The sequence below is a fragment of the Sorex araneus genome, chromosome 4 (genome assembly GCF_027595985.1).
Source record: "Sorex araneus isolate mSorAra2 chromosome 4, mSorAra2.pri, whole genome shotgun sequence".
Classification (NCBI taxonomy): domain Eukaryota; kingdom Metazoa; phylum Chordata; class Mammalia; order Eulipotyphla; family Soricidae; genus Sorex; species Sorex araneus.
In genome coordinates this window covers 1,958,842-1,983,102 of record NC_073305.1, presented here as the reverse complement: position 1 = coordinate 1,983,102, position 24,261 = coordinate 1,958,842, and the positions used below count along the sequence as shown (strand labels likewise).

The following is a 24,261-nucleotide window of genomic DNA, read 5'->3' as shown; positions in this document are numbered from 1 at the left end:
CCCTGCACTCACGGGATGAAACCCAGACACAGGGACAGCCCCAAGCTCCCGCTGCAGGTCACCTAGGCCGAGGAGCACAGCCACGAGGAGCCTCTGGGGCGAGGAACTGCAGAAACGGGAAACAGGGACGGAAGTGCTGGAGCCAGAGGGGCCCTCGGCGCCGGCCCGCCCGGCAAGGCAGGCGCAGAGCTGAGGTCGCAGGGCCCCCTCCCGTCTTTCCCGCTGACCTGGCCACGTCGCCCAAGGCGGGTGGGAGGGTGTTCTCTGGGCGGGCCCAGCAGCTCCTCCGCCCCCAGCCCCTGGAGGACACGGTGACCGTAACGAAGCACGATGGGCTTACGCTGACCGACACAACGAGTCCCCTCGGCACCGTGTCACCGAGAAAGGGCCAACTCGCCACGGCCCCCGGCGCCCGGCCTGTTTCCACGGCAGAGCACAGGAGGCTCGCGCTTCTGGCAAAGACGGTTCTCCTTATGTCCGCAAGTTTGAAGGACACACACAGGGCGCACGAACACACTCTGAGTCTCGCTCTAGCTCCTGCTGCAGGGGCGTCCTCTCCGCTCGCCCTCGCCAGGACCCCGCCCAAGAGCCCCTCTACTTGCCCTTCACCTTCCAAGTGTCTCCCCAACTCAAGGACTCCACGACGCACGCGCAGGATGCAGTGACTCCTTCGCTAAGTCTCTGGTCCCGAGGAACAGAAACACACAAAGGGGTAACAGGGGAGAACCCAGCCCACAAACTGCGGTCGGAACAGAGTCTGTATAGTACCATTTTCCCCAAAAGAGACCACTAAAGACATAAGTTGGTAGTGTACAGCTTTAAGTTACCACACTACAATCTGATAGACTTTCATTATTCTTAACTGTGCAAGGAGAAAACAAAGAGTGGATACCAGGCTAATACTGAGCCTAACTCGATATTTAACTTAATAAACAAACACTGGATTTAACCAGGCTGGAAAATTATGACACGGTTCATAACGAATAACACTGGCCAGATCTGAGCCAAGTGTCCCTTCTGCCTCTCCGGTCGCGTGGCACCCCACAGGGACCCACGAGAGGAGACACAGCAACGCCCCACAAGGACCCACGAGAGGAGACACAGCAACGCACGCGGTCAGAGGCCTGAGCAAGGTCAGAGCCAGCAGCGCTGGGGTCACTCGCGGTAACAGTAAGCAGTGCTGGAAGCAAAGAGAACCATCGAGGGTTAAGTGACCGGCCTTGCGCCCTGAAGACACCAGTTCGATCCCCACCCCGCAAGTACACATCAGCCCGCAAGTACCACCAGGCAAGACCCCTGAGCACAGAGTCAGGAGTCAGCCCTGACCACCGCTGGGTGGGACCCCAAAACCAAGAGACAAAGTTCCACCCGAGTCTTGATAAAATAAACAGTGAGTAATTTCCGCTCAGACAAGGTGGCCTTTCCCAGTGCCCACGGACACCGCAGGAAAAGCGCGGAGATGGGGACAGTGACTCCCTAGAACGGCCCAACTCTCAGGAACTGTGTCTGAAGTTCAATAAACGACGGCGAGAGATGATTCATCCAGCAAGGGGGACAATGAGGGTCTAGAAGGTTCTTTGAAAATAAGGAAGAGAGAGTGAGCCCGCCCACTCCCCACGCGGCAGTTGGGAAAAACAAAGCCCGCGTCTCTGTTCCTGCCTCGAAAAGTCTCAGGCTTAGAAAACAACCGAACAACCTGGTTGCTGAGCGGAGCAAGAACCGGGCCAACACGGAGCACACAGGGCTGTGAAGACACACTGCCCAGGGGACACACAGACGGATGGAACCTCAGCAGGGCCGTGGCCCAGGGGGGCTGCAGGACGGCCAGGCCGATCCTGAGGACTGACCGGAAGCAAAGAACCCACGGGGCCTCGAGCACTCAGGGCTTGGGAGAGATGGTGGGAGGGGGGCGGGACGCCCAGACACCGGGCACACAGGGAGGGAGCACTGGGGGGAGGGCATCGGGTGGGAGTCCCAGGGCGGGAGGGGAGAGGGGGGACGGGAGGATCGGGAAAGGCCAGAAGCAACGGTGTGGCGATGTTGGTGCCGACTGCTCACCGTCTACGAGCTGGTAGTGGGAAAGAAACGGATTCAGCATCACGGTGGAACCTGCAACTTCCCTAATTAGCCCCACACTGGCCTCTGGAAATCAGCACGCCTCGGTGGTCTGTTTGCATGTTCCCACCAATTTAATAAGCAACACACAAGGAAAATCCATTATTTTAATTGTTTATTTTTAAATATTTCTCTAAAATTTGTTTGTACTGATTTGCATTATTTTGAAGGGAAATAACACATTTGTATATTGCCTTTGTCAAGGCCACACTGAAAACCAGCCTTCGCCATAAAAAGATATTCTTACTAATGGCTTATAATCAAGCATGTACTTCATTAGTCATTAAAACTTACTGCAAATATTCAACATCTAGGTAGCAATTGCAAAGAAAACAATGAAATTGATTTCAAACTGTAATGCCTGTGATTTGTCTCATAAAACACAGAAAGAAAAACATCCTCTGCAAAGAGAAATAAGATATGCAAGGAATATTTTATTCCCATTTGATTTACAAATGTTTAAAATACGGTTTTTAATATCTGGCACCGTGATGATAATGGAGCTTTTTTCAACGAAGTTGGAGTCGCAATAATCTCCTGCGACTGTTCCTCATCACCCTCCCGAGAGGGTGTAGCTTCGTCTCCAGCAACGAGGAACCAAGTCTCCGGCGGGGAGCTCGGCCACCAAACTGACACCTGATCATCTTCACCTATTCAAAGGGACCTTTTGGGGGGAAGATTCCACTCAACAGATTATAACCACAGAGTATTAATCAGAAAAATGGAAGATCTAGTGATTCTTTGGCCTGGTTCGCAAAAGTCCATCTACTGTAAACCAGGGCCATTGGAGACCCACTTTGGAGTGACTGGAAATAGAGCAGAAGGGCAGATACACAGGAGAAAAAGGAGAATGAACGTAAAATAAGCCCAATATTCACACGACTTATTCAGCCACTTCAAATACATACACACACAGAAGACATTCACACACATACACACACGTATTCACACACATACACAGAGGCGTTCACACACACGCACTCACACATACGCATTCACACATACATATACACACACACGTGTCCCCCCACACACACTCCCTCTCTCTCTCCCTCTCTCTCTCCCTCTCTCTCTCTCCGTCTCTCTTTCTCCCTCTTTCCCTTCCTCCCTCCCTCTCTCTCTCTCTCTCTCTCTCTCTCTCTCTCTCTCTCTCTCAATAAAGAAAAGGGAAAAAGAAGCCAGAAGCCGAGAGATAGCACAGTGGGGAAAAGCACTTGCTTTGCACTCAGCCAACCTGGGTTCGATTCCCGGCATCCCACATGGCCCCCTGTGTACCGCCAGGAGTGACCTCTGAGTACAAAGTCAGGAGTCAGCCCTGAGCATCACCAGCTGTGACCAAAACCCAACCCCTGCACCCCCTCAAGAAAGAAAGGGGGGGGCAGCAGATGTCTCGAGCATGTCTAACTCCCCGTGAGGAAGGTCCCGGGGAAGGACTTGTAGCTTGTCCAGTGGCCAGAGCACCGAGGCCTTGAGGACTGACCGCCCTCCTCGTGAAGCGCCATTCCCTAGTTTCCGACAAAGGAAACTCAAGTCAGCATTCTTCGATCTCTTTCATCTAAGGAGCTTGGAAGAATCAAGTGAATTATTCAAATGGAGCAAAGGAAACCACGACTAAAATAGACATTTTCATGCTCTCCGGGCTGTAACCGACCCAGGAAAAAAGGAGGGAGATGAAAGATAACCTTGAGGGCCGAGGTTAAGCGCGGGCCTTTGAAACGCAGGCACTTCCCCGAGCCGGCAGGGTGCAGCTGGGGGGTGCTGCACGGGCCGCCCTCCCGCACCCAGGCCCGACCCCGTCGGGGCCCGAGGCCAGCGTGGGGGGGAGCTGCTGCCGCCCTCCAAGCCCCCCACCTCACACGGCTGCCCACCTCACTCCTTTCCCTGAGACCTGCCGACCAATCGCACCCACTGATCTGTAGGACTGATGTCAAGACTTTGTGCTCTGGACATCTGTGGGAAGGCCGCTTGGGGGGCAGCATGAAGCCGGGGACACACCCAGGAACCCCCCTCACCGGGCCTCAGGCTGGGTGCCCGAGGACCCCCCCTTCTCTCCCTCTCCGCTCACGTCTGCCGTGGGATACGCTGGTACGATTGCGGAATCGTCCAGGTAGCTCAGATGGGCATTCAAATAATTCCGATTCAACTTTATTTTATTTTATTTTATTTTTGGGGTCACACTCAGCGATGCTCAGGGGTTACTCCTGGCTCTGCACTCGGGAATTACTCCTGGTGGTGCTGGGGGACCCTATGGGATGCTGGGAATCGAAGCCGGGTTGGTCGCGTGCAAGGCAAATGCCCTCCCCGCTGTGCTCTCTCCAGCCCCCGCAGATTCAATTTTATAGAGTCACTAATCACTCTTAGTCGGTGGCCCTTTGTATGCCTACCGGCCTTCCCCAGGAAGTAAGCTCTGGAATGCCACAGATGGTCTGATACAGAATAACCAAAAACACGAATCACATTGTTCTCTTGGAATCATCAGACTACACCTTACCAATACAAGCAAAATGGTCATTCTAACTGATACAGGTACCAAAACAGAGGGTGAATTCTGAGACCTTTGTTTAGAATCAGAATCCACCAGGCTGACCGATCAAAAAGATGTCTGGTGACCAATTTTTTTTCAATTCAAACAGTCATCTGATCACTAAAAATGGCAATGCAGCAACAACAGACTCAGAAGGGAAAGTTAGGCTCAAATTTGCACATTTTTGTAATATTAAGATCTGACATGCAAAAATGAACTTATAAAAAAGTCAAAGATTTACAACCAAACAAGTGTCTAAGGGAAAACTAATAAATGCACTGTGTATTACATTTAGCTATTCAGATAATAAATTTAAGATAAACCATTAACTTTCCTATTTTAAAAAGCGTACAATTCTAACATACATTGGCAAATTAGATTTGATAATAAAATTTTATTTGCAAATAAATTTTGTGGGCCACACATTATATTTGAAATCTCCTATTATTTTATAGTTTAATATAAAATCCAATGGAAGTTGGTTTCCATATATCATATTTACATAAGACACAGTTATTGACTGGCTCCACACTTCACAAGGTCTGGAGTCCTGGCAATATCCCAGTGAAGACTTTTGGACAATCCTACCAGAAAATATATTCATGACTTGTCTTATTCAAACATACACGGGTACATATTTATTTAAATAAAGTAGTGCATACCTTCAAATACGCTTCCACCTCAGGTGCAAGACAACTTCACCTAGAAAGAAAGAAATCCATTTCAGGGTGAAGTGGAAATCTAGAGTGCTTTTTCGTTAGTGAATTGCATCTCAGTGATATCAGCGGTTGTCCATCACACAGTCTCAGTGACAAATCATGTCAGAAGAAGCTTTTCTTCCTGAATTGTAGAGGAACTGATTTTATCAGGATATTCCTAAACCTCAGTAATGAGTTACCCTGATGGACAAGAAAATTCTCACAATTTATTTCAAAAGGCCTATAGGCTGCCTTACGTATCAATATCTGAAATGAAAGACAGATACCAATAACATCCTATTTTCAAATAAACCAAATTAAGTATCTGCTCTTTATGTGAAAGTCAAACTGTCTAATTTGAAATTAAGGAATAGGGGCTGGAGCGATAGCACAGTGGGTAGGGCGTTTGCCTTACATGTGGCCGACCCGGGTTCATTCCCAGCATCCCATATGGTCCCCTGAGCACCGCTAGGAGTTAATTCCTGAGTCATGAACCAGGAGTAACCCCTGTGCATTGCCGGGTGTGACCCAAAAAGCCAAAAGTAAATTAATTAATTGATTAATTAATTAAAATTAAGGAATAAAATACCTGAGCTCATAAACAGCAACCCTTAATATTCAGTCCTTATAAACTACATGGAAACCGTTCCCCTTCTTATTTCAAAATACTGTGGTTTTTAAATCAGAATTTCAATATTTTTAAAGACTTAAAAATCTGTGTTTTGTTGGAGTTTGGGTGAGACAAGAGATTCTGCAACTCTAGGCTTTATTTTATGGTAAATTGTATCTATTTCTATTGAAGTTACACACCTTGTGTTTCCGCTGTGGGTGGATTCCTATACACATAATTCCCACGTCACCCCCACCGCCAGCTCCTTTGGGTGGCTCCGCCCCCCCCCCGCTGTGCTGCCGTGGCCACGCGTTGCTCCCCCCAGAGGAGAAAGACCATCCCGTGCCCCCCACCCCGACCAAGCACATAGCCACCACCCCCCCTTGCTGCAGGACTCAGGTCTCTCCCAGAGCTGAGGAGTGTTCCCCTGCGCATATCCCAACTTCATTGATCCGGCTATATTTGGGTGTTCGGCTGTTTCCGGAGCTTGGCTTGTGTGCGAGACGCCGCAGTGCACACAGGTGCGCTGGGTCCTTCTGCAGGAATGACTCTGGGCTGGAAGCCAGAGGCCGCGGGGGCTCCTCCCGGCCTGTGTGGAGTTCCAGCCTGCTCTCGTGTGGAACAGCCCTGCTGCTCCCCGCTGAGCCGAGCCCGGCCGCTGTCCACCAACAGTGGACGGGGCTTTCTCGCCACCGCACAGCACAAGCTCTAAAGTGGGAATATTCCAAATTTTGCGAACATACGCGCTTTTTTTTTGCCCTATTTTTACTTCTCCACGCAGATGTGGGGATGGGTTCGTGCACTTTTCTGACACCAGGCCGTCTGCACGTGCCGCCATAAAGGTCAGCACGGCCGCAAACATGTCACGGAATGCAAAGCAATTAAAATGAGAATAATTAGGAAATAAAATGTGCTTTAATCTGCAGTAAATCTCCCAAAAGGCCAAGCAAGACGCCTCGGGCCTGAGCCGAGCAGGAATCTATTCCCGCGACTCCTTGGTCTGTTCTGCGTCAGAAACGCCTCGGGAAGCTTCAGGTGGGCAGCGCGAGTGAGACAAGGCTCCGGCGACATGCGTCCACGGCAGCGAGGGCAGGAGAGAAGGCCACGCGGGGCGAGCACCATGTGAGGAGACCCCTCTGGGCAACTCCCCAGCACGTCCACCTGAGCAGGCGGGCACCACAGACACAGACACACGAGCCTCTGTGGGCGCCTGTTGGCCTGGGGCCTGCCCCTCCCTCCCTCCCTGCCACACCCGCATCACACTCACACACACTCACACTCACACTCTCACACACATACACACTCACACTCACACACATACACACTCACACTCACACTCACACACATACAAACACATATACACATGCACACAAACTCACACACTCACACACACACTTACACTCACACACTCACACACACATACACTCACACACATTCACATACTCACACTCACACACACTCACACTCACACTCTCACACACATACACACTCACACTCACACACATACACACTCACAAACACTCACACACATACAAACACATATACACATGCACACAAACTCACACACTCACACACACTTACACTCACACACTCACACTCACACACACTCACACACATACACTCACACACATTCACATACTCACACACACTCACACTCTCACACACATACACACTCACACACTCACACACATACAAACACATATACACATGCACACAAACTCACACACACACTTACACTCACACTCACACACATACACTCACACACATTCACAAACTCACACTCACAAACACTCACACACACACTCACACTCACACACATACACACTCACACACACACATATGCACATGCACAAAAACTCACACACAGACTCATACACACACACTCACACACACATACACTCATACATACTCTCACACACTCACACACATACACACTCACACATACTCACAGACACACACAGACACACTCACACACACAGTGCGGCTCCCCTCAGAGCTTGTCCATCCAGTGCTGTCTGGCTCCCGTCCTGGGCACACATCTCCCACCTCTCTCGCCCACCTCCCCCTGCAGGGCGGCCCCCAGCTCTCACAGCAGGTGCCGAGGCCAGTACACAGCCCTGTACAGCCCTGCACACAGCCCTGTACAGCCTTGCACACAGCCCTGCACAGCCCTGCACACAGCCCAGCACACAGCCCAGCACACAGCCCTGCACACAGCCCTGCACAAGCCCTGCACACAGCCCAGCACAGCCCTGCACACAGCCCAGCACACAGCCCTGCACACAGCCCAGCACAGCCCTGCACACAGCCCAGCACACAGCCCAGCACAGCCCTGCACACAGCCCAGCACACAGCCCTGCACACAGCCCAGCACAGCCCTGCACACAGCCCAGCACACAGCCCAGCACAGCCCTGCACACAGCCCAGCACACAGCCCTGCACACAGCCCAGCACAGCCCTGCACACAGCCCAGCACACAGCCCAGCACAGCCCTGCACACAGCCCAGCACACAGCCCTGCACACAGCCCAGCACAGCCCTGCACACAGCCCAGCACACAGCCCTGCACACAGCCCTGCACACAGCCCTGCACACAGCCCAGCACAGCCCTGCACACAGCCCAGCACACAGCCCTGCACACAGCCCAGCACAGCCCTGCACACAGCCCAGCACACAGCCCAGCACACAGCCCAGCACAGCCCTGCACAGCCCTGCACACAGCCCAGCACAGCCCTGCACACAGCCCAGCACAGCCCTGCACAGCCCAGCACACAGCTCAGCACAGTCCTGCACACAGCCCAGCACACAGCCCCGCACACAGCCCAGCACAGCCCTGCACACAGCCCAGCACACAGCCCAGCACACAGCCCAGCACAGCCCTGCACAGCCCAGCACAGCCCAGCACAGCCCTGCACACAGCCCAGCACACAGCCCTGCACACAGCCCAGCACAGCCCAGCACAGCCCTGCACACAGCCCTGCACACAGCCCAGCACAGCCCAGCACACAGCCCAGCACACAGCCCTGCACACAGCCCAGCACAGCCCAGCACAGCCCTGCACACAGCCCTGCACACAGCCCAGCACAGCCCTGCACACAGCCCAGCACACAGCCCTGCACACAGCCCAGCACACAGCCCTACACACAGCCCAGTACAGCCCTGCACACAGCCCAGTACAGCCCTGCACACAGCCCAGCACACAGCCCTGCACACAGCCCTGCACAGCCCAGCACAGCCCAGCACAGCCCAGCACAGCCCTGCACAGCCCAGCACAGCCCAGCACAGCCCTGCACAGCCCTGCACACAGCCCAGCACAGCCCTGCACAGCCCAGCACACAGCTCAGCACAGCCCTGCACACAGCCCAGCACACAGCCCTGCACACAGCCCAGCACAGCCCTGCACACAGCCCAGCACACAGCCCCGCACACAGCCCAGCACAGCCCTGCACAGCCCAGCACACAGCCCAGCACACACGGCTGAGGCCGGGCCTGTCGCACGACCAGGAAGGGGCCCGGGTGGTGCTTTGGCATGTCCTGCCCGGGTCCCTCCAGTGCCAAGGGCCACACGGCAGCAGAGAAGCCCACGCTGGGTGTGGAGGACGACGCGGACGACTTATCTGCGTCCCAACAAAGGTGCGGGGGCCCACGGGAGACCAGAGTGTTCCCCTGGGCGTTGAGGTGAAGACAGGCTCTGAGTCCCCCTGGGGCAGCCCGGGGGGAGGGGGGAGGGCTGCGGGTGTGGCTGCAGACGGCCGAGGCCCAGGGAGCTCCCAGCGGGGCCGGCGCCCCCCACGCAGGCTCTCTGGGCCCCAGTGCAGGCGGGGACTGGAGGGGCAGGTCAGGCAGGGGGACAGGGAGCGTCGCCTGTCCCGGGGCCAGCGGCGGGAAGGCTCCGCCCACTCCCTGTCCGTCCCGGAGCCCCCAGACCCCAGCGCACGACACTGGCCCCGAGAGGCTCACGGCGGCTTCATGCGGCCAGAACGTTCAGGGCGTCCAGCAGGGACAGCTCCCCCCGTCATGGCTCCCGCCTCTGCCCCACGGGCGCCTGGTGCGTCTCCGCAGCTCCCTGCGCCGGGGCCTCAGCCCTCGCCCTACTGACACTGGCCTGAGCTGGGGGAGCACCGCCAGGAGCACCTCTGACACCTACAGCTCCACAACAGGCCCGGCGGCAAGTGACTGGCTGCGACCTGGACTCTGGAGATGCTCGAGGCACAGTGCTCATCTCAGACGCGACGAAAGCTCCCTCCGACCAGCACAGAAACATCCTTCTAAGCCAATGCAAGTTGCCACCAATTTAATAAAACTACATTTATAAAAGAGGTTTGCTCTGTAAACCTGCACGGAATAGGACTGATTCCCCCACAGCTTTTAAAGAGAATATCCACTGTTGGGTGTTGTAAACCAGGGTGAGCGCCGCCCCTTGGCAGACTCTGGGGGCCTGACCTGATCCCCCGTCAAAATTAACCCCCACATTAGGGAGCTCCTGAGCCCCGCCGGGGCTCGGGCTACCCCAGGGTGCATCATTCTTCACACCTGAATTCAGGTACAAATTGCCCGTGTTGGCATCATGCAATTCGCAGTCATCATCCCATTCAAACTCCATCCCCAAGACAAGCAAGGAGAGTAAAATAAATCCATTCTGCTTCTGAGATGTAAGATTTATGGGTTGTCTCAGCCAGTTTGTTCTTTTGTTCCTTCCGAGTGAGTTCAAAGACGGCAGATCTCACCGCCGCCGAGATAAGCCAAGATAAATGAGAGCTCCATTTTCCCCAAACAACGATGGACCTCTCTTCCCCGGGGAGTATAAACTGGTGCACTGCTGCTCGGAGCAAGGGAATAGATTGTGTCAAAGCTTCAAGCAACAAGAAAGACATGTGTCTGGTTTCCACGCAGAGTGGAGGTGGATCTTTTGCGGCCAGGGCTGCGGTGAAGATGCAACCCCGAGACAGTCTGAAGGCGGGGCGGGTGCTTGGCGAGGCAGATCGAGGAAGAGAGTTCTCCGAGAGGCTCCGACGGCGAGACCCAGCTCTGAACGAAGACAAAACTCCTCTACGACAAGCAGCTCACAGAGCATCTGCCTCGTGCTACAGGAAACGCCTGTATCCCTCCTCCCCGAGCCTCTCGCTCAGCCTCGTGGGCCCCTTCAAAAGCCACATAATGAGATTTCTTATCGGACGTATCAGAGTAAGTCCCGGCCCTGCACTTCTTGGCCCGGGGCCTGGGATATTGGCTGTTCGCTGTTCTGCTGAGACGCGTGGGGCGAGGAAGGGCCCCGCAGCTGATAAAGTCAGAGACCTGCCGGGTGCAGCCAAGACCTTCGACCCGTGTTTATTACTAGTTTGCGTGTAGGATGGCAGATGTCATTCCAAATCCAAAGGCTCCCTAGCCAGTGACCCTCTCAGGCACACGGCCGAGCTGGGGGCTGCGGCCGGCTGCTGATGCAAACCCCAGACGCCCCGTTTGACTGCGGTTGCTTGCTTCAGCCTTCGCCGTCACCTTTATGTCTTCTGCAAACGGGGGTGATGATTTTGAGGCGACCTAACTCACGACTCCCAGCAGGGCATCCCACCTTCCCTGGAAGCCTCTTAGATAAGTGGGGTCTCCAGGGGGCTGCTCCATCTGTAACCACACCCTGTCCTGACTTCTAGAATGATCCCAGCCCATGGCTGCTCCCCTAAGGGCGTGTTTGGGAGAGCACCTGAACGCCCGCCCTCGGGGACAGAGTCTGAATACTCTCGCAGGAGCCACGTCCCACACCACCTCGTCCAGCACCACCTCACCTGTCCCCAGTCAGTCACAGAGACAACACGTCCAGAATGTGCTCTACCGTAAGTACCGCGTTCTACTGTAAGTACAGCATATTCTACCATAAGTACCGCGTTCTACTGTAAGTACTGCATTCTACAGTAAGTACCGTGCTCTACTGTAAGTACCGAATTCTACAGTAAGTACTGAGTTCTACTGTAAGTACAGTGTCCTACCGTAAGTACCGCGTTCTACCCAAAGTACAGCATTCTACCATAAGTACTGCATTCTACCGTGAGTACAGCACTCTACCGTAAGTACCGCATTCTACCATAAGTACAGTGTGTGCGCAGCTTGCCGTGACCACCCAGTGCAGCCCACACCGGGCGCGCCCTGCTCGCCCGCAGCCAGGAGGGAGGAGGCGCACCGTATACCGTAGGACGGACACGAAACCCAAACAAGCAAAAGCCTTTTAATCGACCACTTAAGAGGCTGCAGCCGGCCTGAGGTGCAGTGAGGAGGCGGCGTGGTGCAGAACGCCAGCTCCTGACAATAAAATCCGAGCTCCTCACTCTCAGGCCCGTATTGAGTGAAGTGTCGATGTCCAGCCTTCAGTCCTCACTCGGCTACGAACCCGGGATGTAAAAATAAAAGCCCATTAATTCTGACCGGCCCTGCGGGGATTCCGTGTGTGCGCGCTTAATAACTGTCACGGCCCAGAACAGCTCCGTCTGGGCCCTGCCCGGCTGTAGACACAAGCAGGGCAGCCGGCTGCCAGCCCAGTGCAGAATGAGGCCACTCGCAGGGCAGCGGCCTTGGGCAGTGGCCTTGGGCAGCGGCCTTGGGCAGTGACCTTGGGCAGTGGCCTTGGGCAGTGGCCTTGGGCAGCGACCTTGGGCAGCGACTCTGGGCAGCGACCCTGGGCAGCGACCTTGGGCAGTGGCCTTGGGCAGCGGCCTTGAGCAGCGACCCTGGGCAGCGGCCTTGGGCAGCGACCTTGGGCAGCGACCCTGGGCACCCACCAGGCCGGCGAAGGTGCCCACGGGCCCCCACGCCTGGGCAGAGCCTCCAGAAAAGCGTCGTCAGCCCGACTCGCCACAGAGCTCCTGCCCTCCAGAACCAAAGTCCCGGGGGCCCATTCTGAGCCGTGGGCAGTGGTGGGAGCTGCGGGAAGGGCTGGGTCTCGATGACCACAGGAAATGCAGGTAAAGCCCAGGACACGCCCCACCTTGTTCTCCGCCCCCCAAATGCTGGAGATCCAGGGACCCTTCCAGTGTGTCGCCCAGGGCCTGGTCAGGACTCCCTGCCTGCGGGTGGCCGGGCGGGGGGTGGGGACCTGGGAGATCCCGCTGTGACGGGCACCCGTGTCTGTCTCAGGATCTCCCCTGAACGTGGCCCCTGTAGAACTACACGGCTCAGGGTTATAGAGCCCGTGGGGCTGACGATCCTACAAGAAACGAGACATTCTGGTGCTCAGATGGAGTCACGCATGAGACGTGTACAGAACACTCACGCGCCAGTAGTGGTCACGGTGAACACGGGACTGTTGCCCTTGCCATACTGTTGTCAGCATCAGCTGGTCACGTGACAGAGCCATTCGGGGAAAAGCCACAGTATTCCAGACAAGTTGAGAAATGCTCGTTCACGCCGGTCGGAGCGGCACCTGGGCCCGGCCAACCCGCCTCTCCCTGCGGGCGCCAACACCCTCCAGAACGCAGAGCCAATGCAGCACAGTTCCTCGTGGAAAAGTATGATTTACGCATAATCATAGATGTTAATTTCCTGAGAACAGTGTCTATTGAATTAATAAATGTCTCAAAGCCTGAAAAATAGAGAAGTCCTTGTAATGTGGATCAGAATTATCATAATTTTATTAGGGCATAATTGATGGCGCTAAAGAGTAGCTCAAATATTTTCTGACTTTTTCTTCTCTTGGTGCCGCTGAATTACGCTCCAGCCATCATCAGAGATTCATCCCGGCTAAACGACAGGACGAGGGAGAAGCAAAGCCCGGCACATTCCGCTGACATCGACCCCAGAGAATCAATTTGCTTCTCGAGAGACGCGGACGCGCCGAGCTGCATTCGCAAAGTTTAGCAACATTCTCGGCTCTGGAATCTTCTAATTCTGCCAATCACGGAGGCTGTGTCTGTGCCTTTGTTACTCAGGCAGAGAACTCTCGAGAACAGACACCAGGTGACGTCTGCGTGAGGTAACCCGCTGGCAGGTCACGGAAAGGAAAAGGCTCCTGCGCTCACGCCTAAAGCCCTCACCCGGGCGGACTCACAGACACGGAGCTGGGAGTGGACAGGCGGCCGCTGGGGTCTCCTCTCGGCTGCCCACTCACCCCCACAGCGCAAGAGGGGAGCCTCTGACAGATGCCAAGGTGAGCCCGAGACGCAGGGGTGAGGAGGGAAGGTGAGGGGCCGAGAGAGCTGCAGCCTGAGGCTCGGGCAGCCTCCACTGACCTCGGCTTGAGCCCCAGCATCACACGGTCCCGAGCGTCTCCGGAGCAGCCCGGGGGGGTCCCAAGGCCAGAGATCGCTGGGGGGAGCCCCCATGTGACCCGAGCACCAATAAGGAGTACCCCACACAGGCCCACCCCCCAGGAAGGAAAGGAAGGGAGAGAGAGTAAGGAGTCTCCGCCAGGGCTGCCCCAGCGGCACCCAGAGGGGTTGCGGGCACTCACGACCAAAATACGTTCAACAAACTCCCCGAGTCCCGATGTCCCTCCGTGCCCCTAGGAACAGAAAGGGCATCCCTGGGGCCCCGGCGGGGGAGGGGTGCCCTGGTGGGGCTGGGATGTTGGGTGCTGGAGCTGTCAGTGACAGTGTCACGGCCCTGGGAGGTGACACCGTGGGCGGGGCGTTTCCCTTGCACGCAGCCAACTCTGGTTCCATCCCGGGCAACACATGCGGTCCCCTGGCCCCCGAACCCTGGCAGAAGAGATCTCTGAGCACAGAGCCAGGAAACAGGCCCAGGCCCACCCCCAGGCTAAAGCACTGTGTCATGACGGTACCACAACAAAAAGTGGGGAAGAGTTTTACGAAAATTAAAAGTATTCAAATTTCACAACAATCGTTGACTCTTTCATAAACACAATTCACCATCACACCCACATTCCCCCCGTCAAACACTCAGACAGCACTAATGACTCACTTGTCCACTCAACAAACACTAATTCATGTCTCACTCACAAACCCGCTCTTCATTCACCACACAGTCACTCACTGAGACAGGCACACAGCTAACAGACCCACGATGACAATCACACATTCACTCAACAAACACTCACACATCCACTCATCAATACACAGACACTTGTCATTTATACGTCTACACAGCGAACACACTCACTCACCAAACCGCACATTCACTCAACAAACACACATCCACTTACCAAAGGCAGGTTCCCTTGTCCCTTACACGCGTCCTCAGACACACACAGGTGCCTGCCCGACGGACACCCAGACATGAGCTCACCCAGCAGACAGCCACCCAGCAGACTGCCCCCGCGGGAGGGCCGGGAGGGGCTGCTACTTGCGCACACCTGGTGTTCGGTCGAGCGGCCGAGCCTAGTGTGTGCGGGAGTTGTGCTGTCTGATCTCTGCCCCTTGGCTTTGAAATATCCCGGCTCCGTTGTGGCTGTCAATAAAACACCATCGTTGTTTCGTGGTGAGATTCTCACCGACCCCCCAGCACCGTGTCGGCGTCTGTGGTCTCCGGTGGGACGCAGTCACTGCTCTGCCCGCAGTCAGCCCTGTGGGGACGGGAAGGGGACTGCTGGCGTGGGCCTGGGCTGGGGGAAGGCCACTCGCCCCCCCCGGCAGGCTCCTTGACTGAATGACGAATCGCCCTCTGGCTTCCCTGGGGCACGGCGGGCTCAGCGGCACCCCGCGGCTGGCAGACTGCAGCTCAGTCCGGAGTGCCCTGCATGGCTTCGGTGGAGAGAGACTCACCGAACCCGCTGCAGGACGAGGGGACAGGGTCCCCTCACAAGCCCTGCCCTCCCCAGTATCCTCTCCCGGGCACTGCCCGGGCCTGGCTTGGCCCATCAGCCGCTGCTCCGGTGACAGTGGGGAACTTCTCCTGGACGGGGAGCTGGAGTCTCCGGAACTTTCTTTGCCACGGCCCCTTGCGGGATTCTGTGTTTAAGGAGGCTGTTGGTGCAGTTTTTGTTGCAGTGCTCTGGAGTACCCTCGGACTGATCCCTCCAAACTGGTCCTGCCTCTCCCGCAAGGCTGAGTCAGGAGGAGGCAGAACCCTGGAACTGAGCAGTTACTACTACAGAGCCCCTAACAGTAACAATCCCCCTCCCCCCGCAGACAGAAGCCTAGATCCAGACAAGTTCACAGCTGAGCTCTTCCATCTAAAAGAACCCCTAGCTTGCCCTCCCCACGCTTTGATAGTCAAAGAAGCACATACTCTTCTGGACATTTTCGACGAGGCTGACATACCTTGATACCAAAACTAGACACGTGAGTAATAAAATAAAAGGACAGACCAATATTCATAATAGTCACAGATGCAAAGATGCTCAAGAAAATCTAAAGGAACTGAAATTAACCATAAATTAAGAGGATCTGCACAATGATGGTGCGGGATTTATTCCAAGGATGCAAAGGTGGTCCAGATTACATAAGTCAATTAGTGTGATAGACCACGTTAACAAAGGGATAAGTAAGGACTTGTATTATCATATCAGCAGATGCAGAGAAAGCTTCCAATAAGATTCAACTACTTGATAGAAACTCTTGACAAAATGGGAATAGAAAGAATTTACCTCACTCCAGGAGAGACCACAGATAACAAATCCACAGCTAACATCACATTCAGTGGCAAAAACGGAAAGTCTTTCCTTCAAGATAAGGCACAAGATAAGAAAAGCCCCTGTCACCGCTATGACTGAATGCAGCATTGGAAGGTTGAGTCGCAGCAGTTAGTGAGAAGAAGTTAAACAGATTTAAACTGGAAACGGAGCCAACTGTTGGCTGTCTGCAAGTGGCACAGTCTCGTACGTTGAAGGACTCTACCAAAAAACACATAGTAAAATGAATACATACAGTAATGTGTCAGGCCCCAAAATTCAACATACAAAAATCTGTAACATTTTTATATTCAAGGAATAAGCAGAAAAGTAATAAAAGAATAAAATTAGCAGCATTCTAAAAATAAATGCAAAAGAATTCCACGTAAAGCAATTTAACAAATAAATTATGAAACATCCCCCCCCAACCCCACCTATAGCTGCATCCAGAACCCAAGTACTCAGGAACCGACGTAAAGAGCTGAATCGCTCACACTTGCTACCATGAAACATAAATCACACCCAGCAGTAGCGCAGCATTCGCACCCTGGCCCGCCCTCCAGTGGCCACGCTGTCTCCGGGTCAGGAGACCAGCGCAGCGGAGGGCTAAGCAAGCGGCCCTGCTAGCCCCGGCCCCAAGAGAAGGACGCAGTGGGGTGTCCAAGCTCTCTCTGTCCCAAGGCTGGGCGTCCCGGCGCCACACACAGTCCTGCAGTTCTCCAGCTCTCCGTACATGGCTCTGTGAGCATGCAAAGACGCCCCAAGCGTCACCACCTAACTACACATCACAAGACACGCTCCCAGAGGTCACGATGGCAAAGTGACCGGTGCCCACCACGCTCGGGGAGTGGAGATGGTACCGGCAAGTCCAGTGCGAACAGCAGGCCGTAACCTCTCTGGTTAGGGCGAGAGGAAGTGGCCCAGGGGCTCAGAGAAACAGTGGGACTAATAAAACACAAAGCGACATGTCAGAAAAACAAGAAAACTACAAACAGAAATGACAGAACTGAAGAACCTGGAGGTGAAACAAAAGCCCCCCTGGCAGAGGCTGGTAGGGCGGGGTCACTGAGCTCCAAGATGAGGGGCAGAGACGCTCCAGACAGCAGCAGGAGACGGGAAAAGCCTCAACATAAATGAACGTCGGAGAAGGGAACTTTGGGGTGAAGCCAGGAGGAAGAACAGGAGAATCATCAGCGGCCCGTGATGAAGCAACAGCCGTCACTGCTGAGTTCCCAGAGGGGGAGGGAGCATGTGCCCATAAACAGGGCCTGACGGGGACCCCCAAACAGGAACCCAAACAGAAATACACCCAGACACACCCTTAGCCCAACCATAGAGAGAGGCAGAAAGCAGCAAGATCAAAGAAGGGAATTATATACAAAGCAGCTTCCCTTAGAGGTCTAGCAGACTCTTCAGACGAACCCTCGGGCCCGAAGGCGGGGTGGGATATAGTGGAAAACTCAGTGAAATGAGCACCTCGCCAAGAATACTCGACCCAGGGGCTGGAGCGATAGCACAGCAGGTAGGGCGTTTGCCTTACACGCGGCCAACCCGGGTTCGATTCCCAGCATCCCATATGGTCCCCTGAGCACCGCCAGGGGTGATTCTTGAGTGAAGAGCCAGGAGTAACCCCTGAGCATCACCGGGTGTGACCCAAAAAGCAAAAAAAAAAAAAAAAAAAAAAAAAAAAAATACTCGACCCAGCCACACTCCCGTCAGATCTGAAGGGACAATATACCACTTCACACATAAACAACAACCCAGGAACTCTGTAGCCCCAAAACCATCTTTCTAAGAAGAATGAAAGGGACTACTTTAAGACAAAATGAGTCCCACAAACACAAACAATCCAAACTCCTGCAGGAAGGCGACACAAAACCCCGTGATGTCAATGGACTGAGTGTACCAATTTAGAGACCCAGAGCGGCACGATGTGTTAGAAAATTGAACCCAACATTCTGCAGCCTGAAAGAGACACATCAGAGCAAACACAGACTCCAAGTCCATGCTTAGGGGACGATTCTTGAAGCAAACAACCCCCCTCATAACGCCGGGGGGCATATTAATATCAGGCGACATAGATTCAGGCTGAAAGTGATTATACGGGACAGTGAAGGTCAGTTCTTAATGACCAGGGATGCGTACATCAGGAAGAACTCACACTGCTAGACTTATATGCACCTAATGAGGGACCAGCAAAGTACTTAAAACAACTGCTAATAGATTTGAAAAAAGATGTTGAGAGAAACACAATAGTAGTTGGAGAATTCAGCACCACTCTGCTAAGTCTTGATAGATCAACTAGACTAAAGCTCATTAAGGAACTACTTGTTTTGAAGGAAAAAAGAAATGGAAGAGAGGGATTTAGTAGATATATATGGGGTTTTTAATGCTTAAAACACCAAATACACATTCTTCTCCAATGTGCATAGAACATTCTCCCTGATAACAAAAGCGGACAGATGCCACAAAAAAAAAGAGAGTTATAGGCTAATATTCTGATAAATACAAATGCAACGATCCTCAAGAAGAAGATATTAGCAAATAGAATCCAACAATTCAAAATGATCATTCTGTTGAACGGGAGAGAACTAAAAGCCTCCCCTCAAGACGGGCACAAGACAAGGTGCCCCCTCTCACCACTTCTATTCAATATAGTACTGAAAGTACTTTCCTTAGCAATTATGCAAGAAAAATATATAAAAGGCATCCAGGTGGGAAAGGAAGAAGTCAAGCTCTCACTATTTTCAGATGACATTACACTATATTTTGAAAATCCTAAAGATTCTACATCAAAGGACCTGGAAATAGATTTGTAAAGTGGCAGGCTACAAAATTAATACACAAAACTCCACGGCTTTCCTACAGTACAAATAATAAAAGATAAGAAAGAGGTATTTTTAAAACACCTAATTCCTCCCACACACCCAAATGAACAACACCCAGTGCTGGTGTGGATGCGGGGAGAAAGGGACCCTCACCCACTGCTGGTAGGAATGCCAACTGGTCCAGTCTTTTGGGAAAACAATATGGACATTCCTCAAAAAACTAGAAACTGAGCTTCCACATGACCCAGCAATACCACTTCTGGGAATATGCCCTGGGGACCCAAAATACACACAAGCAGAAACACCACCTGCACTTCTGTGTTCATTGCAGCACTAGTCACAAGAGCCAGAATCTGGGAACAACCCGAGTGCCCGGGAGCAGACGACTGGATAAAGAAACTGGGGGACATCTACACGATGGAATACTACACAGCTGTTAGGAAAGATGAGTCATGGAATTTCCCTGTAAGTGGATGGACCTGGAGAGTATCCTGCTGAGTGAGGTGAGGCGGAAGGAGAGGGACAGACATAGGAGGACTGCACCCATTTGTGGTATATTAAAAAAAAGGTCTGAAACTAATACCCAAGGCCAGGAGGACTATCAGTGGTTTAAAATTACCACAAGGGTGTGGGGAGTGGAGGGGAGTTAGGATAGAGGATAAACTGATAAATGCCAAGATACATTGACATTACGACAACCTTAGTTGAAAATGATCACTCTGGACAAGAACTGAGTGTTGAGAGTAGGCAAAGGGATATGCACGACAACCGTTCAGCATTTGTACTGCAAACCACAATGCCCAAAATGAGAGAAAGAGAGAGAGAAGAGAGGGGCCTGCCACAGAGGTGCCTGCCGGGCAGGGGTGGGGGGTGCAGGGAAGCTGTGGACATTGGTTCTGGGAAATTACATGAGTGGAGGGATGGATGTTGGAACATTGTATGTTCACGAAACCCAATCGTGAACACCTTTGTAATGTTATAATTCATGGTGATTCAATAAAATAAAAAATTAATATTAAAAAAATTCCTTTCACAATTGTGTCATAGAAAATCAAGTCTCTTGAACTAAGATTAACTAAAGAGGTGAAGGACCGGGGGCTGGAGCGATAGTACAGCGGGGAGGGCATTTGTCTTGCACGCAGCCGACCCAGGTTCAATTCCCAACATCCCATATGGTCCCCCTGAGCACCGCCAGGAGTAATTCCTGAGTGCATGAGCCAGGAGTAACCCTGTGCATCTCCGGGTGTGACCCAAAAAGCCAAAAAAAAAAAAAAAAGAGGTGAAGGACCTGTACAAAGAAAACTACAAAATACTGCTTCTATAAATAAGAGATAAGAGGACACGAGGAAATAAAACACATCCTCTCTCGTGGATTGGGAGGATCAGTATTAAGATGGCAATACTTTCCCGTGAGTTCCAAAGAAAATCTCACGGGTGGACAAGGGACGAGAGCGTTCGGTGCTGAGAATCATTCCCCTACCCACCCACGGGACAGACGGACGAAGGGCCAGGGAACGGAGAATCAGGGCAATGAGCTGTTCCGTAGACAGTTTATTTCTCTCTCCTCCCCAACTCAGTCCAATCTTCCCCTTACAGCACAATTGTAGTTTTGGTCCTAGCCGCAGTCATCATCGTTCCGTCATCCTCGTACTTGTAGAACTCAAAGTCCTGTACGCCTCTTTCCCCTCACAGCACAGTGCTATAGAACCATGAAGGGTGGGGTGCACATGGGTGGGGTTGAACATCGTCATAACAACAAGCAGAGGGAAAGCCCCTCCTTCAGGGGAAGGTCTAGGGGATTAACTCAAGGACAAAACCTCCCCTGAGAGGTCAGCACTCCAGATGACCAGGAGATCCGCTCAAGGCCGGGATTCCATCCAGGGAGTGTTGCCTCCTCCTTTCCTCAGCTACTAATCCATTTAAACAATCATAGTGAATTTAATTTTTACTAATATTTCTAGTCATTTTGTATGAACACAGTAAGAGATATATTAAGCTTAAAGGTTGACTCTCCCCGAGGACATCTCGTTATATATCCCAGACCAGGCCAGGTCAGTCTTTCCTAACCCCAGCAGGGTCCTTATTCAGTTACTTCTTTTGGGGTCATGACAGAATTTGTCCATGACCAGCTCTTAACTTATTATGCTTATGGCACTTACCTTGACCCCTTTCAATGCCAGGATAGCTCACAGCTTGCCCTGGGTCCATCCAGTCCCTTTGTCAGGACCATGCTTTTGGGGTACTAGGAACTAAGGGCAACTGAGGCTTAAGTCAAGTAAATATGGATGCCCAGGAGTAAACATTATTTTGAAGTCAATAAACTCCCATGTATAAACTCCATGTTACAAAGCATAGCCATGAACTGTCTTTCTGTGTCTATACAAAAGGGACATTGCTAAGCCATGCAAATGACATAAAGGAAAGCAACAGTAATATAAGATTACTAGTGCTTGATGGAATTGGGTGGGCCTCAGGGGCACTGTTGTGGGAGTAACCCAATAAACCTTAAGCTCCCCACGGGAGGAGCAAGGACAACCAATGTTACTCAACACTCCCCAAAGCATTGTGCAGATTCAATGCCATCCCTATAAAACCACCAGCGTCATTTTTCAAATAAATAGATGAAACACTCCTCAAATGCATATGGGACAATAACACCCCATCCCTACCCAAATACCTAAAGCAATGCTTGGGGCCGGGGAGGGAACGGTGGTCGCATCACTTTCCCTACTTCAAATTGTACTACAAAGTGGTAGGAATAAAGCAACAAGGTACTAAAACAGACCCTCAGATCAGTGGGACAGAGGTGAATATCCTGACACAGACTGTCAGGTCCATGATCAGTTAATCTTCAATAAAGGGACAAAAATATGAAGTGGAGGGGCTGGAGCAAAAGCACAGCGGGTAGGGCGTTTGCCTTGCATGCTGCCGACCCGGGTTCTAATCCCAGCATCCCATATGGTCCCCCGAGCACCGCCAGGAGTAATTCCTGAGTGCATGAGCCAGGAGTGACCCCTGTGCATCGCCGGGTGTGACCCAAAAACCAAAAAAAAAAAAAATGAAGTGGAGCAAGGACAGCCTCTTCAACAGGTGTCACTGTAAAAACCGGGCAGATCTAGGCAAAATAAATCCATAAATTCAGACCTCTTTGTAAAGCCGTGTGCAAAAGACAAATCATAGTGGATTCAGACCTACCTTATAGAGCTGGATCTATAAGGCACAGAGAGAAAACTTAGGCAGAACTGTCCATGATACTGACGCTAAAGGCATCTTCAAGGATGAAACACCCCGGACCAGGCAAGTGGAAGTGAAGGTCCATAAGTGGGGTCCCCTTAAACCAAGAATCTTCTGCACTTCAAAGGCAATGATGGCCAGGGTAGAAAGTCAGCCCAAGGACGGGAAAAGCATTTACCCGGCATCATTGAAAAGGGATTAATATCCAAGATATATAAGGTACCGGTTGAACTTTACAAGAAAAAAGCATCCAACCACATTAAAAAAAAAATAGGGAGAAGTGATCAAAAGAAACTTCCTCAGAGAACAAATGCAAATGGCCAAAGGGCACATCAAATATCCCGCATCACCAGTCATCAGAGATACGCAAGTCAAGACAACAAGGATCTCTCATCGCACCCCACAGAGACTAACACACGTCACAGAGAACAACCAGTGGGGGCACAGATGCAGGGAGAAAGGGACTCTCGTTCACTGCTGGTGGGAACGCCAACCGTGGACCAGCCTTTTTGGAAAACAGTATGGATACTCCTGAGCTTCCACGGGCCCCAGCAGTGCCGCTCCTGGAAATGTGCTCAAGGGGCCCCAGAACACACTGCAGAAAAGGCACCTGCAGCCCTGTGTTCCCCGCAGCAACGCTCGCGACAGCCAGAATCTGGGAACAACCCACGCGCCTGGGAGCAGAGGGATAAAGAAACCGTGGGACATCCCCACAGTGAAATAATACACAGCCACTGGGGGGAAATCTGTTTGTACAGGGGTGGACAGAGAGTGCCATGCCGCGTGAAATGAGTCAGAGGGAGAGGGACAGACACAGAATGGTCACATCCACTTGCGGGATGTAAAAAAACGCACTATTAGAGTAATACCCAAAGACCATGTAAGCCAGGTGCAGAAGGGCTGGTCACGGAAGGGAAGTCGGCCACAGCAGGGACAGAGAGTGCGGTCAGGACAGAAAAGGAACCACCATGTCAGTGGGAGTGGAAATGATCATCCTGGACAAGGAGAGAGAGAGAGAGAGAGAGAGAGAGAGAGAGAGAGAGAGAGAGAGAGAGAGAGAGAGAGAGAGGAGAGAGAGAGGGAGAGGGGGAGGGAGAGGGGGAGGGAGAGAGGGAGAGGGGGAGGGAGAGAGAGGGAGAGAGAGAGAGGGAGAGAGAGGGAGAGAGAGGGAGAGGGGGAGGGAGAGAGGGAGAGAGGGAGGGAGAGAGAGGGAGAGAGAGGGGGAGAGAGAGGGAGAGAAAGGGAGAGAGAGAGGGAGAGAGAGAGGGAGAGAGGGAGAGGGAGAGAGAGGGGGAGAGAAAGAGGGAGAGAGAGAGAGGGAGAGAGGGAGAGGGAGAGAGAGGGAGAGGGGGGAGAGAGAGAGAGAGGGAGAGAAAAGAGCCTGCCATAGAGACAGGCAGGGGTGGGGATGGCGGGAGGGACCCTGGGGACCCTGGTGCTGGGAAATGTGCCCTGGTGGGGGGACGGTGTTGGAGCACTGTGTGACTGAAGCCCAACCATGAGCAGCTTTATCAAGGTCTATCTCACAGTGATTCAATGAAAAAGTTAAAAAAAAATACTGAGTTATAGGCCAAAAAAAGTAATTAACGATAAATCCTGACTAAGGTCTTTTTCCTTGGCGGGAAGAATATCCGGTGTTGCTCAGGGCTTCCGCCTGCTCCGTGCTCAGGGAGCACTGCGGGCGGGTCAGAAGGACGGGAA

At 52.7% G+C, this 24,261-nt stretch overlaps 1 protein-coding gene across 7 annotated transcripts in view; it reads right to left on the bottom strand.

Moving 5' to 3' along the window:
- LOC101557906 (contactin-4) overlaps window positions 1–24,261 on the bottom strand; it is a 584,043-nt gene that overhangs the window by 469,388 nt on the left and 90,394 nt on the right. For 4 of the 7 annotated variants that reach the window (XM_055136079.1, XM_055136077.1, XM_055136083.1 and 1 more), the window contains exon 2: window positions 5,302–5,341. The exons of the other annotated variants lie outside the window; for them this stretch is intronic. The gene's annotated coding sequence lies outside the window, so the exon portion shown is untranslated. The remainder of the gene's footprint in view (window positions 1–5,301; window positions 5,342–24,261) is intronic. 7 annotated transcript variants of the gene reach the window in all.